Source organism: Marmota marmota, unplaced genomic scaffold (genome assembly GCF_001458135.2).
Source record: "Marmota marmota marmota unplaced genomic scaffold, marMar, whole genome shotgun sequence".
Taxonomy (NCBI): domain Eukaryota; kingdom Metazoa; phylum Chordata; class Mammalia; order Rodentia; family Sciuridae; genus Marmota; species Marmota marmota.
The window spans coordinates 10,105,837-10,124,733 of NW_026000093.1; the positions used below are offsets into that span (position 1 = coordinate 10,105,837).

The window sequence follows — 18,897 nt, forward strand, 5'->3', positions numbered from 1 at the left end:
CAGCCATCATTTACCTTCAAACCTCGCCCATCCTTCAGATTTTAGGGAGTCAAGGATACTGTTTAATCAAGTACTAGTTGTTAACAGCCAGGTGGGAAATTCTCATGAGACAAGGTAAGAATACTTTACGGATGAAGAGAAACGGAACTCTTGAACTGTTTCATCAGCTAATGTGTTCAGTATTAAATTGGGTATATATGTAGAATTTATGAGGTTTAGTTTTTGGAAATAATGGCTAGTTGGCTGAAAATTTTTAAAAACCTCTATTTAGGTAGTTTTGCTTAGTTAAAAGTCAAAGCGTGTTAGAGAGTCACTTTTTAAATTAGTGAAATGAATTGTAATGTGACTGTAAGATGATGTTTTGTGAATCTGTGCAATCAGGTTAATTTGTGTTTTTTTTTATGTTAAAACTTTCTATTTTAGGTTTTCTTTTTATTCTTTTTAGTTATACAAGACAGTAGAATGTATTTTGACATACCATACATACATAAAGTATAACTTCCTGTTCTTGTGGTTGCACATGATGGGGAGTTACACTGGTTGTATATTCATATATGAACATAAGAAAGTTATGTCTGATTCCTTCTACTGCCTTTCCCATTCCCATCTCCTCTCCCTTCATTACTCTTTTTCTTTTTTGGGGAGAGAGAGAGAGAAAGAGAATTTTTAATGTTTATTTTTTAGTTTTCGGCAGACACAACATCTTTGTTTGTGGTGCTGAGGCTCGAACCCAGGCCGCTGCGAGCTTGCTACCTCTTGAGCCACATCCCCAGCCCTCTTTACTCTTTTTCTAATCTAATCAACTTCTTTTCTTCCCTCCCCACCCCATTGTGTGTCAGCATCTGCATATCAGAGAGAACATTCAGCCTTTGTTTTGGGGGGGGTTGGCTTTCACTTAGCATGATAGTCTCCAGCTCCATCCATTTTCTAGCAAAAGCCATAATTTCATTCTTCTTTCTGGCTGAGTAATATTCTAGTGTGCATATAAACCACATTTTGTGTATCCATTCATCTGTTGAAGGGCAGGTAAGGTGGTTCCATAGCTTACCTATTGTGAATTGAGCTGTTATAAACATTGATATGTTGCCACACTTATTAAGGGGCTGCAGAAGCACTGGACCTCATATGTGTAGTCTTGGATCCCAGTCTCTTAATGCTCAAAGCATTGCAGACTGTGTCAGCAGGAATCCAGGCCACACAGCAGGGAGTCCAGTTTCTCTAGTGTAGTAACCACACTCCCCTGCTGCTGCATCCTTGTCTCTTCAGTTAAACTAGTACTACTGGAGCTGGAGTTGTGGCTCAGTGGTAGAGCACTTGCCTAGCATGTGTGAGACACTGGGTTTGATTCTCAGTAATGCATGTAAATAAATGAACAAAATAAAGGCCCATCAATGTCAAAAAAAATATTTTTAAAAAATAATAAAAAATAAACTGTAGAACTGACCATTTAAGCATCTTGAGGGCAGGAAATTTTGTGTAATTAGTGACTTCGCTGTTTCTAGATTGTGGTTCATAGTACGTGTTCAGTGAATATTCACAGTGTGAATGACCTGAGCTGTTGACTGATCTGATTGCATGCTGTGTACTCAGGAGGGATAACTCTTCCACATTTTCATGAACAACCTTCCTGTATGTGATGCCTTTTAATGAATCAAGCCTATTTTACCCTGTGCCTTGAAGCCGCTGAATCCTGAATTCTGACAGCCATGTCTATTTGTTGACTGTTTAAGGTTTATTGGTCAAGTAGAATTCAAGGACTGGATTGGAGGTGTAGCTCAGTGAGCACCTGCCTAGCATGTGTAAGGCATTGGGTTCCATCCCCAGTACTGCCACGAAGAAAATTAAGGGCCATTAGTCATCTGTGAAAACTACTCTAGTTTTATTCATAAACCATGGATATTTTCATCTTATAAAATCATATTAAGACTGTAATACCTGATTACAGAGGTCAGGCATTCATTCCTTCAAAGAGCATATCATAGTCTGTAAGGCTGCTATAGCAAAATACCTTAGACTAGTAAATGATACACCACAGAAATTTATTGCTGACAGTTCTGGAAGCTGAGATGACAAAGATGGACGAACCACAGATTCTGTGACTGGTAAGGACTTGTTCCTCATAGTGGAACCTTCTGTGTGTCCTCAAAATGCAGAATGGGAAAGGCAGCTGGGGCTTCTTTCATAAGGGCACTAATCCCTTGTGGTTAGAGACCTAATCACCCCCCAAAGGCCCTATTTTCTAATACCATCACCCTGACCATCAGATTTCCACCTGAGTTTTGGGAGACATACAAATACCCAGATTACAGCAGAGAAATTATCCTTTTTTCAGCTAAGAGCATTTTATTAACATAAGAAAAGTAAGGGCTGGGGTTGTGGCTCAATGGTAGAATGCTCACTTAGCACGCTCGAGGCCCTGGCTTCAATCCTTAGTACCACATAAAAATAAATAAAGTAAAGGCATTGTGTCCAACTACAATTGAAAAATAGATATTAAAAAAAAGAAAAGTAAAGTAGTGGCCAAGGTAGCATATCAGATTAGCTATAATTGAATTCTCATATTTTTTGCAAATTCAAAACCAGCCTTACTAGTTAGTAAGATACGCTTGCAGACTTTGGAATAAAATCATAATAATTCATTCTTCTAAGACTTCTAGGTTGTCAGAAATCTTTTGTACATCTTGTGGACACTGTGAGAAGTGCCTATTTTACAGATGAGGTGTTATGGTTTGGATATGAAATGTCCCTCAAAAACTCCTGTGTTAACATAGAAGATGAGATGATCAGATTATGAGAGCCATAATCTAATCAGTGGGTTGATATATTTGCTGGATTAATGATTTGAATGGAGTAACTGGGTGGTCACTCTAGGCAGGTGGGACCTGGCTAGAGGAGGGGGTCACTGGTGGTGTGCCCTGGAAGGATTTGTCTTCTCCACACCATGGGCCCGCCCCACCCCCTTCCTGATTACCAGGAGATGAGCAGCTTTCCTGGCTATTCATTTCTGCCATGATGTCTTTACTCATCTCAGGCCCAGAGTAATGGAGTCAGCTGACTCTTGACTGAATTTCTGAAACCATGAACACACAGGTACTTTTCTTCCTCTAAGTTGTTCCTGTCAGTTATTTTGGTCACAGAAATGAAAACTTGACTAACATACAAGGACATTGAGTCACAGAGTGGTTATAAGGAGCCAGATGTTAAACTGTCACATAAAAAACTCAAGACTCATGATTTCATGTACTACATTCTTTCCACTATACTATGTGTATATCCAGAATTCTCCTTACATACAACATGGTCATCCATTAATAATCTTGAGATGACCAGAAAAATCTTAGGACCATAAATGTACCTGTATATAAAATTTCCTTCTTGCCAGTTCCACTTTGGAAACTCACTTAGAGCATGGATCCAAAGAAAGAAATCTGCGGGCATATCTTAACTCAGAAATGGCAGCATTTCTTAATCTTCAGCTTGTGTCACCTGCTCTTACTGACATTTGTGAGAAGAGTGATTGATGTGACGGAAGGCATTAGTGGCCCAGTACTCTGTCTCCGGTCCTGAAATAGACTGTGCCATTCTGCTGATGATGGTGATGGCTGTGGGGGGGTCACCATTTACTATGATGATCACAGTCCAATTGTGCAGTGTTTGGTGACTTTACAAATATTGGAAAGAACTTGCACATCATACATAGGTCCTTAAGGTCTCATGTCTCAAACTGAGGAGACTGTTAAGGTACATGACAGATTTCTAGAGCTGTTGTTGACATCTGTCATGGTAACACACTTTCAAAGCAAAAACTGTTGGGTGGGAAGAGTTAGAAGAGAAAATATCAGTAATGGTAGGGGGCATTTCCAAACAATACTGAAATAATATCCTAGGAATGAACCTCATTAAGCAGAAAATGAAACTCAGTACATTTTTTTTCCTGTGCAACAGTGAAGACTATACAAGAAGAATGAGATACTCTTTAGTTTGGGGAAGCAGTGAAGTAGCATTCTGCAGAATTTTAAGCCACTTCACAATTCTTAGGCTGGATGAGCTAGTCAAGGAGCCCCAGCCAATATGTAGAATAGATGTAGATACTAAGTACCTGAAGCTTTGAGTCTGTGGTTTGTGTTTGGTGAGGATGTGTGTAGTCAAGGTTTGTAGTTATGGGATTTTTTTTTTTCAGAAACTGTAGCTATATGTGAACTATGCCTGAAATCTGCCAGTTTTGTCTCCTCTGGGAATTATGTGATGGTCTCTTCCTGTTCTTATATCCCTCATCAGTGATTCCCTGAATGCCACTGGCCAGGGCTGTGGTTCTAGTCATTGATGCTCAGTGGGTGACCAGAGGCACTGTGGACTTCGTAGGACTGTAATTAATTGTCCTCTTTTCTCTTACCCCCTTCTCTTGTGCTCCACGTGTGTGTGTGTGTGTGTGTGTGTGTGCATGTGTTTGCGTGTGTGTGTGCGCCTGTGTGTGTGTGTGCGCCTGTGTGTGTGTGTGCGCACGTGTGTGTATACCTGCCATACTACTTATTACCAAATAACAATAGAAGAAGTCTATCTTTGTGCATATTATGCTTGTTTTGGTAAATGATTTAATTTATTATAAAACATGAGGGTTTTTTTCTGGGCTCTTAAAAAGTGTAGAAGAATATTGAGCTTTTAGGGTTTTTAAAAATATTTTCTTCTTGTAGAAATGGAATGAGTGTGCTTAGTGACCAATATGTGAATTATGGAAAAAAAACCCACAAGATTAATGTCAAAGTAGGACTTAATTTAAATATTAGCTTCTTTCACTGTCTTCCAACTTCTCCAGAAGTTACTAGCATGAAAGCTTCATGTTTCACATTCCTGGTGTTATGTGTGTGCTGAGGAAACTCAGTGCTAATTCTAAATACTTGCTTCATTATCCTCAAACCCTGCGGAAACTGTAGGGTTTGTCAGCATACTTCAGCATAGTAGAAGTCGGTCCTTGGCGCTGTGTCCTTCAGCTCACAGTACTTTGCAGTGCCCCCTCCCACCCCGCAACTTAATCCCTTTCCGAAGCATCTGCAAACGTTTTTAGGAAAATCATCTATTCATACTGTGAAGATAAAAATAGAAGCATTGACTGTTCCTTCAGCACAGGTTTTGCGGGGTTCCTTTGGTGTGCTGAATCTTCTTCTATTTAAAAGGAATATTACCATCGACCTCACACCATGGTAGTACTTGGAATTTCTGATTCTGGACACCTTCACCCCCACAGGGGAGTTTCCCTTTATTGGATAGGGACATCCAGGTTCCAACCCCTTCCTGCCTCTCCTTCTTACCAGGTCTCAAGGTGTCATATCTGAAAATGTTATGTCATCTATCCCTGCCTTCCTTCCCTCTGCCCTCCCTCCAGTTTAAATTAAGAACATAAAATTTGTCATCTTAATTATTTATCTAAATTATTTCTAAGTGTATATAAAGTTCTTGGTGCTGTTTTGTTTTTGTTTTGTATTAATCTTTTTTTTTTTTTTTGAGATGGGGTCTCTGTGTTTTCCAGTGGCTTCACATTAGTGACCTCAAGTGATCCTCTTGCCCCAGCCTCACTATAGGTGGGACTAAAGGAACACACACTGCACTTAGCTTATGTTCTTACCTTTTAATTATTTTTGTGTTCATTCGCCACAATTTTGCATGTGGTTATGAACCACTGAAGGGTTTGGGCCATGGTTGTCACTTTTTTCTGCATTTGATCAGTGCATTCATCACCTGGCTGTTACTTCCAAGCCTGATGTTTTTGCATTCCTGACTTTGTCTAGAAAACAGCAGATGTTAAACATCTGATGCTGAGTTTATTTCTTTTAGGAATAATTTTCAGCTGTGGATTTGAAAACGGTTTGTGTGAGGAATCAATGTCTCAGCCTTTTAAAAAATAAATGCCTTAAAATAAGACACAGATGATTATGAGGAAAATTCTCACTGGGGGAAAAAATCATTGTAAAATAATAGAAATTAGTATTTTTTATTTCCTTTCAGCAAAACTAGTATGATCAATACTATATGTGTATGCCTATGCTTGTTTTTTCCTAAACCGTAACATTGAACACTTTCTATTAATCATTCTGTCTTCTCAAGACTAAAGTTATTGTCGAGTGTGGTGATGCATGCCTGTAATCAGTGACTCAGGAGGCTGAGGCAGAAGGATAGAAAGTTCAAAGCCAGCCTCAGCAACTTAATGAAGCCCTGTCACAAAATAAAATACAAAAGGGACTAAGGGACTGGGGATGTGGCTCAGTGGTTAAGTGGCCCTTGGTTCAATCCCCAGTACCAAAAAACAAACAAACAAACAAAAACCCACAAATGCAGTTATTGTCATTTCACATTGCTTGGTTAAGAGTGAAAGTCTTGGTGCATTTGATTTATGTCCAGAATGCTCATATGCTATACTCTGTGAGGAATTAGATTGGTTTTGATACAACTTTCTTTTTGGAAACTTTAGAAATTAAGTGAGTAAAATAGTGTCCTTTGCAAACATAGACAAAATTTCATGGTATCCAGATACGAAACTTACTAGTAACCGATTAAGAAACTATCAATTGCTTTCCATACTTAAGCAGCTAATGGATAGAAATACTCCCTGAAAGCTAGTTTTCTTCTTTAAAAAATGTAGTTTGATTGTTGGGCATGTACAAGTGTCAGAACTACTCTTTATTAGGTCAGATATTTTATTATATTCTTGGATGGATGGATGAAGATAAACACTTTCTGAATTAGCCTCTTCCTACCATCACATATAATTCCCATACTACATTGAATCTTAAATGGTACACATACCACTAATATTGTACTGATTTAAATAGCTTGTTTCAATTCCTAATAGGTTTGTTTTTCTCTATCTTTTAATAAAATGTGCCTAGAGAGCAGGGACTTGCTCACTTACCTGTATTTTATAAATGCCTGCTATGGAATAGACAGGGAACAAGGATCCACAAATGGAATAATTGTAAGCTTGCTTACAGAAAAATTATATTAAGAATATTTATATTTTAGTAGGTAATTCATACTCTCAAAAAAGCAGTGGACAAAAACCATCCTCTGATGCTTTTTCTTGTAATAATCTGTGGATTTTTATTAGCATTCCAAACAATTTTTCTTCTATTACAAATGATCTTGTATCTATAGTGGATAATCAGTTAATATTTTGATGAATAAAAGATAGACACTTTTCTGTATTCACCTCATGGAAACCTGAGTAAATTATGTTTTTAATGTTCTTATCATTGATATTAACATTAATCAAATATCACAGAAGGGCAGATTCCCATTTTAATATCTCTGAGAAAAGTGATGTATACATTGTGATCTTTAAAACAGTGTATTAGGAAAAACTAAAACAAACCAGTCACTGTCATAACAGATTCCATTTTCTCCCCCAGATTTCGTAGTTCTATAGGAAGGATGGACTTTTCCTCCAAGGCCTCTTATGCCTTTCTTTCTTTTCCACCTATTAGTTGCGTGTGTGTTCACAGACAATGCTGTGCTTTTGGGATAACAGTATTTTTGTGAGAACAGAGGGTAGGCCTATAGGAAGCATATCAGTTTTCTGTTACTGGGTAACAAAATTCCACAGCAATACCCAGTTCCCTGAGTTGGGACCTCATGTGGTTCAGCTGGGTCCTCCCTGGAGTCTTAACACTCAAGGTGCTGGCCAGCCTATGTTCTCAGGTGAGGCCCTAGGGAAGAATCTAAGCTCATTCAAGTTTTTGGCAGGGCCTCAGTCCCTGTTTCCTGGCTGTTGGCTAGGGACTGATTTTAATTTCTAGAAGCTTTTAGAAAGCATTTGCAATTTTATGCCATATGGATCATCTTGGGAACATTGTAATATCCCTTGTCAAATCCTTCAGGTGCTTTTGGTTTCTCCTCTGTGACAAGCCAGGAGAACTCTGTTTTAAAGGGTCAGAAGATTAAGGTAGGCCCATCTAGATAATCTCCCTATCTGAAGTCCAGTGGGCTGTATAATATCTTAATCATGAGAGTAAAATTAGAGTTCCTGATATTTACCATTGTGGGGAAGTGGGTGGTGATCCTGGGGTCATTTTTAGAATTTTCCCTCAGTTCAGTTAGGCTGCTCAGGAAATGCCAGATTGACCCCGATGATTACACAGTCACATGTTGCTGAATGACAGGACTTTTCTGTGAACTGCATTGATAGGTGATTCTGTCGTGCGAGCATGACAGAGTATGCCTACCCAAAGCCAAATGGTACAGGTCAATCACATGACGTGGCCTCTTGATGCAGTCAGGTGACACAGTCAGTAAACAGGAGATATATGAGGCTGCTCCTGGCATAACACTGCCTATTAAAAAACTTTGTTTTTTTCAATAAGTAGTACACTCAAATAATGATGAAAAGTGTAGTTAGTAAATACATAAACCACCAGCAGAGTCATTTGTTATCATGGTCAAGAATTACATACTGTACATAATTGTGTGCTGGCCTTTTTGATGACTGGCAGCATAGTATGTTATTCACATCGGCATCACACAAACACATGAGTAATAAAGCATTGACTTGACAAGGGCTGCGAGGTCACTGGTGGATAGGCATTTTTCAGGTCTATTTTCAGATATGTGTTCATGATTGATTAAAATGGCGTTATGTGGCACATGACCATAACACCATTACTTTGAGTTGATGAAGACTGGGTGTTGCAGATTTTTTTTTTTTACTTCTTAAACTTTGTTTTTATGGCGAAGAGAAGCTGTTCTATCCTTCACACATGGAGATGTTATTACATTTTCAATGGTAGGGCTGAGAATTTGATGTTTGTGATTTTCATTTATTGTTCTGTATCCTTCATCCACTCACCCCCAGGTTAGTGGTGGCCCCATGAGGCCTGGAGTCAACTATGCAGTCTTGCAATTAACATAGAAACCAAATTGATCCAGGCTAAGGGCTTAACCTAGGTCAACAACTTGACAATGAGGGTCATGGAAGAGAAATGAACTTGACAAGCTGGGCCGCGGGGAGCCACTCTGAGTTGATGATCAGAGGAGAGTGACTTGCCAAAATCATCGTTTTTGGCAGATTAACCTGGAAATTATGTGGATGCTGAGAGTGGAGAGGCCAGATACAGAAACTGTCAAGCAGTTCAGAAATAAATGTTCCTTTGTCAGTGACGAGGGAGATTTAGAAACGTGTTCTGTTCCTGAATTACATTAATAGCAGTAGTTTTGTTGAAATGGAACGAGAAAGCATAAACAAGACACAAAAGAAAAACCAGGCTGTTTTTCAGGACCTGCCATAGCTAGGGTGGTCTGCTCATCTTTGGGTACTTTTGGGGGGACCACATAAGTGTTCACCAGGTATGTTGTCAGGTAAATCATCAGTTTATTATAGAACTTGCTTTTGCAACTAGGTTTATGAGTATTTAAGGGATTATACATTTGTGGTTTTTAAAATCACTTGAAAAAAGTTGTTAACCAGAGGCACATAAGTTAAAATGCATCTCAAATAACATGTTTTATAAGGAGTCATATTTCATGTTCATGGCTCTTGGTCTAGCATTCTCCTCCACCTCTTGCAAAGAAGCAGCATTCCTTTAAATGAGATGGATAATGGATCCGTAACATTGATTCCTCCAGTGATAGATGTTCATTGTTTCTGAAATTCATACTTCTCTCTGTTGGAATTACAGACATAATCACATACTTGTGGTTTTTCTTGGAGTCAGTATTCAAAGAAAGTTGGGCACACACTTCCTATTCCTTCAACTGTTCAACCAAAGAATTTTTAGAATAATAAAAAAAAATCAGCAAAAAAAATTATCTGTAAGCCTGGGAAACAGAGAGTGAATACATCTGTTTTTACATAAGTCCTAAAATTCTGGTTTTCCAAATATGCCATGTGGAGTTCTCACCACATAGTTGGGTAAAATTTTCCATGTTTGCAATGGAACTTGACGTGAAAATCAAACTGTATGTCTTTGTTACCATGGGAAGGATAACATTTAATTTCATCTTGTGTGACTAAACAAAGTTCTGATGCAATGTGGTTAACTGTAAATAAAGGGCATAGAAATTTGCAATTTAGCAGCAGAGATGCTGAAGTCCTGATGATTTTAAGGCAGCTGATGTAGTAAATAATGCACTGGTTCAAGTTTACATGTATTCTTAGCTCACTCTGAGCCAGGCACTGTTCTGGAGACTGGGGATATAGCAGAAAATAGAGAGACAGTAGGTTCTGTCCTCCTGAGACTTTAGTGACATGAAGCGAAGAACACAGAAGAAAAGTACATAAAGAATTTAGTTTTTCAAATGGTAAAAAGTGTGATAGAGGAAAATGAAACAGAGACAGGGATGGATGTCTATATTGCAGGGTGTGTGGGAGTGGCAGCTTTAGAGAGGCTGCAGGGCAGTGTTCTAGATAGCTCTTGTTGGGGGTGAGCAGGCCCTACCAGCATGGTGAAGATGAGGGGCTATCACTTTGTGACTCGCTAACTTTCTGGTAGACCCCATCTCAGCAGCCAGAATAGAGATTCTGCTGCTGGCTTTCAAGAAGTGAGCTGCCACATTTAACAGGGTCTATGAAAAGCCACAGAGCTGGGGACTGTGAGCAGCTTCTGGGATCTGAAAAGTGGGCCTCCATCTTTCAACCACAGGGATCTTGATTTTTTCCCAAGTGTACAGACCCGAGGCCTTTAGAGAGAAAGGTGTCCCAGATGATACCTTGATCAGATGACCTAACTAAGCCATGCCTGGACCTCAGCCTGTGAAGACTCTTAAATAAAAATGATGTTGGTTTAGGCTGCAGAGTTTGTTATATCACAGAAAACCAACACACTTTGGGCCAGGGAAGTATTCACTAGGATGGGATGTTTGGGACAGGACAGGGCAGGAAGGAGGTGAGTCCTGTAGCTTTCTGTGGAAAATGATCTGAGACAGAGGCAAAGTCCCTGGAGCAGAGGGTGGCTGTCATGTGCAGCCAGGTGGGAGATGCTTATGTTTTATGGAGTTGGGGTGGTATCATGCTGCTGGTGGTTAGGTCACAGTTCACTGGGAGCCACAGTGGAAAGGGCCATTGAGCCACTGGAGGTTTCTAATTTTGCTTAAAGGTGGTGGGAAGTCATTTGGGAGTGACATGGTTTGACGTCAGTTTTAATAGGCTGTCCCGAGGTTGCTATGCTGAGAAGACTGTGGAGCTGCTAGGGTCTTCCAGAGGGCACAGTCAAAGAGATCACAGCGATAGCATCTTGGACAAATGTCTAGCTGTATAGGCGGTGAGGAATGTTCAAGTTCCATAAATTCTTTGAAAATTGAGTGTATAGGATTTAAAAACAACCTGTGTCTATGATGTGACAGAAAGAAGAAGGTAAGAGACGATTTCAGGGTTTCTGTCCAAAGCAACTGGTAGGAGAGGAGTATGGTGTGTGGGGAGGAGCTCAGTTTGACATGCTGTTGACATCGCTTGGAGCCATTTTGTGGGCATTGGATGTACCAGTCTGGAGTTCAGGGGAAAGGATGGACTGGAGGTGTAAATGAGGGAGTTGGTATTGTGTCCCAAGCCACACAGGTCCCTAAGGCTGCCAGTATAGATAGGTAAGAAGAGGGTTAAGACCAGAGCCTTGGTACCTCAGTAAAATATTTTAATTATTTTGTGTCAATATTTTTTTGATTTATTATAAGCTTTTGTTCAATATTTGACCTCACTTAAATTATTTTTTCTATTATTTTCTGGAACTTTAGCTCACTTAAACAATTTTTTTCTGCTTTTGTTCAGTATATCTTGTTATATGTTGTAAATTGGGAGTTGAGGGCATGAAATCTCCTGACAGGAAAATTCTAGCATAACTAGGAGTAGTTGGCACCCACAAGACCAGATCAAGTTTTCTTCTAGGAAAATTCTAGCCTAACTAGTTGTAGTTGGCACCTACATGACCAGATCCCCTTTTCCTGAGAACAAATTGAGGTATGAATCTGAAGTTTTCTTTCATCCCTAATTGAACAAGAGCCAACACAAGTTTTATATACAATGTCCCTTGGAAGGCTGAGGATGTAGCTGAGTGGTAGAGTGCTTGTGTACCATGTGTGAGGCCTTGGGTTAGCTCTAGAGTACCTGAAAAAGAAAAGAAAAAGAATATAGTGTCCCTCAGAACCTATAATAGAGTGGCTCCAGGACTCCTGAAGATACCAAAATCCATCAAGCATCAAATCTGTTATTCAAAATGACAAAGTGTTTGCATATAGTCTACAAGCATCTCTAGATGTTCTATAATACCTAATACAATACGGATACTGTGTAAGTAATTTTATATTGTATTGTTCAAGGAGTGATGCCATGGGGGAAAAAGTCTGTACATGTTGAAATTGAAAAATATATATATTTTTGATCTGAGTTTGGTTGAGTCCAGGGGTAGGGAACCCATGGGTACAGAGGACTGATTGTATTTCACCCTGGGCCTCAACTTCATTAGTGAGAAATAGGTCAACAATCACTGTGGCTTTTCAGAAGGAGAGTTATAGAATTCCCATTATAGTTTGCTACATTTCCTCAGATACACACAACTAAACAAGTAGACACAAAAGAGTAGGAGGGTAGACTACGAGTTTAGCAGGTAGAGCAAGATGGAGGATGCAGAATAAAGGAGGAGGTGAGAATATGCTTTCTGGATCCTTGGTATTCTACACTGACTGAGAAGCCCTGGGACCAGTATATTTGTAGGTGGATTTTCGATGGGAATAGGGAGACACATGTCCTTCAAAAGCGGAAGGCTTCTACGTGTAGGTAGATGTATTTTTATAGAAGTAACCCCTTTAGTTCATTAGTCCTTTTGGGGGGCTAGTTATATATTTACTCGTGTCTTAAACATTATTTCATAACACTTTTGCAGTCCTTTTTTTCCGTCCATTTTTTAATGTGGCATTACCAGGTGGGCTATTTGATTTAGTATTGAATTACTATAGATGACAACTAATTCTCCAAGTGGTACCTTTTTTTTTTTGGAAAGAATCAAACAGAAGGTGAGAGAAAATATTTGGGAACTCAGATAGTTATTTATACCCTCTCTTATTCCAGAAAGGACTCCAAGCAGCAGCCTTTGGGATCTTGGGTTTCCAGGAGTTTGCTTACTGTAATGAGGTCAGCAGCCCAAGGCAGCCATACTGGCCTTGCCATCCAGGACTGTTAACAGCAGGGTCAGAGGGCAGCAGGGTCTCAGCATATGCACTGACGTACTAAAAACTGCAGTATTAAAAGTCCAGAGCAGCTACCTGCTGGACCTCCCGGGATGGAGCATTTGCCCAGATCTGACTAGTCCATGTGTGGTGCTTGGGGTCTTATTATTGTTGTTGTTTGATCTCTCTCTGACCAAGTTTTATTTTTGCTTCAAAACTTGTAATGAAGTATTAATTTCATTGTGAATTTATACAGCAGACCCAGAAATCATTCATATTCATTTATATTTATTATAGAGAGTTGTCATCTTTCATTATAAATTTGTGAGGGTGGCTCTGTAATGTACTTCAAAAATTGCAAGTGCTGAAGATCATTTTATAACATGATTGAAAAATACAAACTCCAATACATACTCTGGCTTTTTAAATTAGTAATATTAGGAAGACATATGGTCAAATGTGAGCAGATTACAGCATGGATTCATACTCCCCCCCTGTCTTTTCCTGTGACTCTTGTTTTAACTGACTTTATTTGAATAGGTTTGCTATATTTTAGGTGATGCAGTGTCTTTTTTGCCTTTTTCTTTTCTCCTTCCCACTTGGGCTTATGCTCCTTCTTGATATTTAAATAGTTACCATTGCTGATCTGATAATTACATTTTAATTAATGTTCCTTTAGCCTGTGAATATGCATTCTTTTGTGTCATTTGAGAAGGACACATTGTGCTTTTTCTCTGCTCCCTACTGTTTTGTGTGTTTTTCCAAGCGTGGTATTTTCAGTGGTCTTTTGAAGTTGAGTGAATCAATTGTGCTCTTAAGTGACAGAGTGATTTTTTTTTTTCTTTTCAGGGTGCATAGGACCTGTTAAGAATCAAACCTGGTCAAATGAATCACCTCTTGTAAGTAGCTCACTTTGTTTAGCCATCTCATATCACACGTGAAACGTACTCCAGCAGTGATCAGCATTAACACCTGTTAACGTGAAGAAAAGATGGTGTATTGGTCAGCTTTATGTCACTGGGACCAAAATGACTGACAAGAACAACTTAGAGGCAGAACATCATCTTAGAAAGGCATGGCAGAGGAAGGCTGCTTAGCTTATGGCAACTAGAAAAAAGAGAGATGGGAAGAAGCCAAGGACAAATTCCTTCCATGACCTACTTCCTCCAACCATGCCCCACCTGCCCACAGTTACCACCCATTGACCCATTAAAATTAGTAATCCATCAAGTGGATTAGTCCACTGATTTAGGCTACAGCTCTCATAATCAAATCTTTTCATCTCTAAGCATTCCTGCATTGTCTAACATGAACTTTTCAGGAGACACTTCATATCCAAATTGTAAGAGATAGACACCCTCAAATCTTATATTTTTTGATGAAAACTAGCAACATCCAGAACTCAGAAACTTTGACCACATCTACAATTATAATTTGCTTATTTTTGGTTCTTTTTGGCTTTGAAGTTTCAATTTGCAGTATATATTAGAGACTAGATTCTATACATTATTTTAGTTTAGTCTAGATGAGGGGTTGCGGACTATCGCCTTTGGGGGACAAATCCAGCTCATTGTTTCATAAATAAAGTTTTATTGGCACATGACAAAATACTCATTCATGTGTTGATTATGACTGTTTTCACACTTCACACTGTAGTGTCCTGCAAGACAGAAGATATTTACTCTTTTGTCTTTTATAGAAAAGTTTGCCAACTGCTAGTATAGAATATTTAACTCTTTTAAGCTAGAAATTTTGTCATTAATTTTGGAATAATTGATACTTATAGCTTTTTTGTCAGGAAGAGTCTGTATAGAAGTTAGGTAATGGTTGAAAAAATTAAAATTTAGGTGTTAATTTGCTTTCTGGTACCAATGCAATTTCTACAATTTATTAAAGTGTGTTTAACTTACGAAACATAATGTGGGGAAATGTTAAATAAGAAGTATCAAAAAGAATACAGTGAAATGTTATGTGAACCTAAGAATTCGGTTGCATTTTCATAGAGCTAGATAACATTTAAAATGAAAACCTTCATGAGGTCGTAATTCACTTGTCTGCTGAGGCCTCCCTTATAAATTGCCCAGGATGACATGTTTATAGCCTAAAGAGAAGGTTGGATTTGCTTTGACTAAAGTTAGATGAGAGCTTACGTTTGCTCAGGCTCATGTGTATGTGTGTGTGAACATTTTGTTTTTTGATGGGTTAATTAAATTTTCATATAGATGCATAGTTTATTTGAACTGATGCTCTGTTCTCTGTGGGCTTTTGGTGGTTAACATGCATTCCAATGTCATTATGACAGCCCACCCACCCGGGTCTTTCAGCCCCACTCCAAGTATCATTACAGGAGTGTTGTCATGCAGTCTGGAACCCTGACTGTGAACTCTCATGTGTCCTCTCCTTTCTCTCCTCGTGGTCTTGGACTTTAGTGGCTAAGGTAGAACCCAAGGCTCAGAGTAAGGAAGCCTGCATTTTTAGCGGGAATGAGCTGCTTTTCTTCCCTAAAGCTGGTAAATGAGGGTGACAGAATCTAATTACTCCTTGATTTATTTACATCATGTGGTCAAGGGAAAGTTCATTGCATGAAAACGCACTTGGCTGATGTCCCTGCCATGTGGCCTAGCTGTGGGCAGTCTGGAGGGCTCTGCTCCTCTATGTGGGCCCTGGTGGTGGGTCCCTGCTCCACTTGGCCAGAGTACTGGGTGGGTGAGCTCACAGGTCCCCTCAGGCAGCTCCCCTCTGGGGCAGACTGCTGAGGGGGCTCTTAGTAGAGGGACCTGAACAAAGCTAGATTCACACACCCCACACATACAGGGCATGTTTGGGCATCTAAGTGTAATATTTTTGGCAGGGCCACTCTTTTCTATTTCCTGGACACTGGGAAATTAGTCTGTAGTTTATTTTCTTAAGCTATATGACTTAATGATTTTTCTCATTTTTTAATTTCATTTTTTCTTATTTTTAAATTTTTTCTTAAGGGTCCAAATTCTCTGAAACAAACTGTTTTAAATCAGTGTGCCCCCTTTCATGCCCCTCAAGCTCTTCCTGTTAAAACCCTGAAATGGTCTTGTAGCTCAGAAACAGTCCTGTGGCTTCTTGGTTCAAAGCTGTTTCTTTGGGGTTCACTGCCAGCGTGCCCTCTGTTCTATTTACCATTTGGTGGCTGGAGAAGTTAGTGATCTCTCCATCACTTTCCTCCACCATAAAATGGTGAGAGTAGAGTCTGCTTCCTGGGACTGTTGCAGGGATTGAATGGTTAGTGCCCTTCCAGCACCGGGCCAGCACTTTTTGAAAAGTGTTCCCTGGGGCTCACTATTCCAGGGCCTTACCTGGGGCTTGTGTTGCATTTGCTCCTCATTCATTCAGGGGTGGTGCCCACTGTCTGCTTTGAATTGTCCTATGTAATGTCCTTGGAAAAGTTTACCCACAGGGAAGCTGTTTTGTCACTGATGTGTTCTAGAATCCTCAGCAGGTGGCTTTTTTATTGTTTTAAAAATTCTCCACGGGGAAGACAACCCCTCAGTTGCAAGAGGCACAGCTCTTACCTCTCCTCTCCTTTTGAAGCTATGAAGTAGCTATTGTGAAATGTCATGTCAAGTGTTTGTATTGATGAGGAAACTGGGTCTCAATGAAGTTAAGCAATTTAAACTAAATTCATATAGCTACTAGGAAACACAACAGAGATTTAAATCCAAGGCTTTTTTTTTTGGTTGGTTATTTGTTTTTTTTTGGAGGGGAGGGTTACTGAGGATTGAACCCAGAGGTACTTAACCACTGAGCCATACCCCCAGCTCCTTTTATTTTTTGTTTTAAGACAAGGTCTCACTAAGTTGCTTAGGGCCTCGCCAAGTTATTGATGCTAGATTGGAACTTGTGATCCTCTTGCCCAGCCTCCCAAGTCACTGGGATTACAGGTGTGCATCCCCATACCTGGAACCAATATTCTTTTAAAAGTGTTCTTTTAACCTCAAGAAACTTAGCTGTGAGTTAAGGAATGATATAGGAATCAACAAGAGAAATAGTGATGCAGAAATAAACAAACAAACAAATATATAAGCGAATAAGTAAGTAAATAAATAAATAAATAAATGAATAAGTGAATGAATGAATGAATAAGTGGGTGAGTGAATAAATAAATAAATAAATTGACACACATACACATGTATTATTGCATATATTTTAGTTGTATAAAATATACATTCATTCCATCCTGAAAACTGCTTTATTACAAATATGAGACAAATAAAAGAAAATTGGCGATTTAGAAGCTAAGCAGTTAAAATATTAATTGAAAACAATAAAGAAACCTATCTTACATGGATTTTAACAGTGATAAATTTTATAATATAGTCTACATATGAATCGGTAAAAGTATTCTCAGATCTTCATAAAGTAATCTTAATGAAAAGGCACATTATGACACTGTTTCATTGACTTTAACTGTCTTAAGTGCATGTGGGATTGAGAGTCATCATCTGTTTACAGATATATAGGATTCGAATAAAGTTTCAAAAGAACTTAAAATAATTTATTGAAATGATCAGATCAGGAATAAAACCTTTTGTAAGACTTTATAACCATACTCTATTGGTAATTTTTAACAGAATAGAAGGTTTTTGAGGTAAAATTCACTGATATTAAGTGTACAGTTGGGCTGGGGCTGGGGCTCAGTGGTAGGGCATTTGCCTCACACATGTGAGGCACTGGGTTCAATCCTCAGCACCACATAAAAACAAACAAATAAAGATAATGTGTCCATCTACAACTAAAAGATTATTTTTTTTAAAAAAGTGTACAGTTAAACAAGTTCTGATAAATGTAGACACTCAGATAATAAATAACCTTTGTATAGATACAGAACTTTTGGGCTAGGGGTGTAGCTCAGTGGTGGAGCACTTGCCTAACACACATGAGGCACTGGGTTTGGTCCTCAGCACCACATAAAAACAAATAAATAAAATAAAGGTATTGTGTCTAGCTATGACTAAAAAATTTTTTTAATTAAAAAAAAAGATGTAGAACATTTGCATCATCCCAGCAAATTCTGTCTTTCCACTTTCCAGTTAATTCCCACTTATTCAGCTCTGGAAGGCATCATTGTCCTGATTTCATTCTTCCTGAATCAGTTGTTATGTTTTTAAAATTTATATGAGTGGAATCCTTTAGCAATGGCTCTTTGTGCTGGTTCCTTTTATTCAGTACCATGTCTTTGACTTTTGTCTTCCTCGTCATATCTGTAGATCATTCCCTTTCATTGATAGTAGTATTTATTCCATTGTGTGCATACACCACAGTTCATTTATCTCTTTTCCTGTTAGTGTTTGTATTGTGCATTTTGAATGAAGTTGCTGTAAATTTTGCTGAGTAAGTCTTTTCGGACATATATTTCCATATATCTTGAGTAGTACCTGAGAGTGGAATTGCTGGGTCAGAGGATAAATGTTTCAGTAACTTTATAGAAACTTCCAAGCTTTCTCTTAGCAGTGCTGGAGGGTTGCAGTTCTTTCATATCCTCTCCAACAATGAAAATTTCTTCATTTTCAGCGATTTGAGTGACTATGAAGTGTCATTGAAGTTTTGATTTTCATTTCTTTGATACCTAACGATGCTAAGTGCCTTTTCATGTGCTTGCAGATCATTTATTTCTTCTTTGTGAAATGTGTTCAAGTTTTTTTTTGTTGTTGTTCTTTTTGTGAAGTTGGATTGTTATTCTTTTGTTATGGATTTATAGGCGTTTGTTTTTTTTTTTTTTTTTTTTCC

The 18,897-nt window shown here is 38.7% G+C and overlaps 1 protein-coding gene across 7 annotated transcripts in view; it reads left to right on the forward strand.

The window, feature by feature from the left end:
- Positions 1 to 18,897, forward strand: part of Fam110b (family with sequence similarity 110 member B) — a 135,018-nt gene that overhangs the window by 13,410 nt on the left and 102,711 nt on the right. For all 7 annotated transcript variants that reach the window (XR_007340544.1, XR_007340543.1, XR_007340545.1 and 4 more), the window contains exon 2: positions 13,987 to 14,036. The gene's annotated coding sequence lies outside the window, so the exon portion shown is untranslated. The remainder of the gene's footprint in view (positions 1 to 13,986; positions 14,037 to 18,897) is intronic.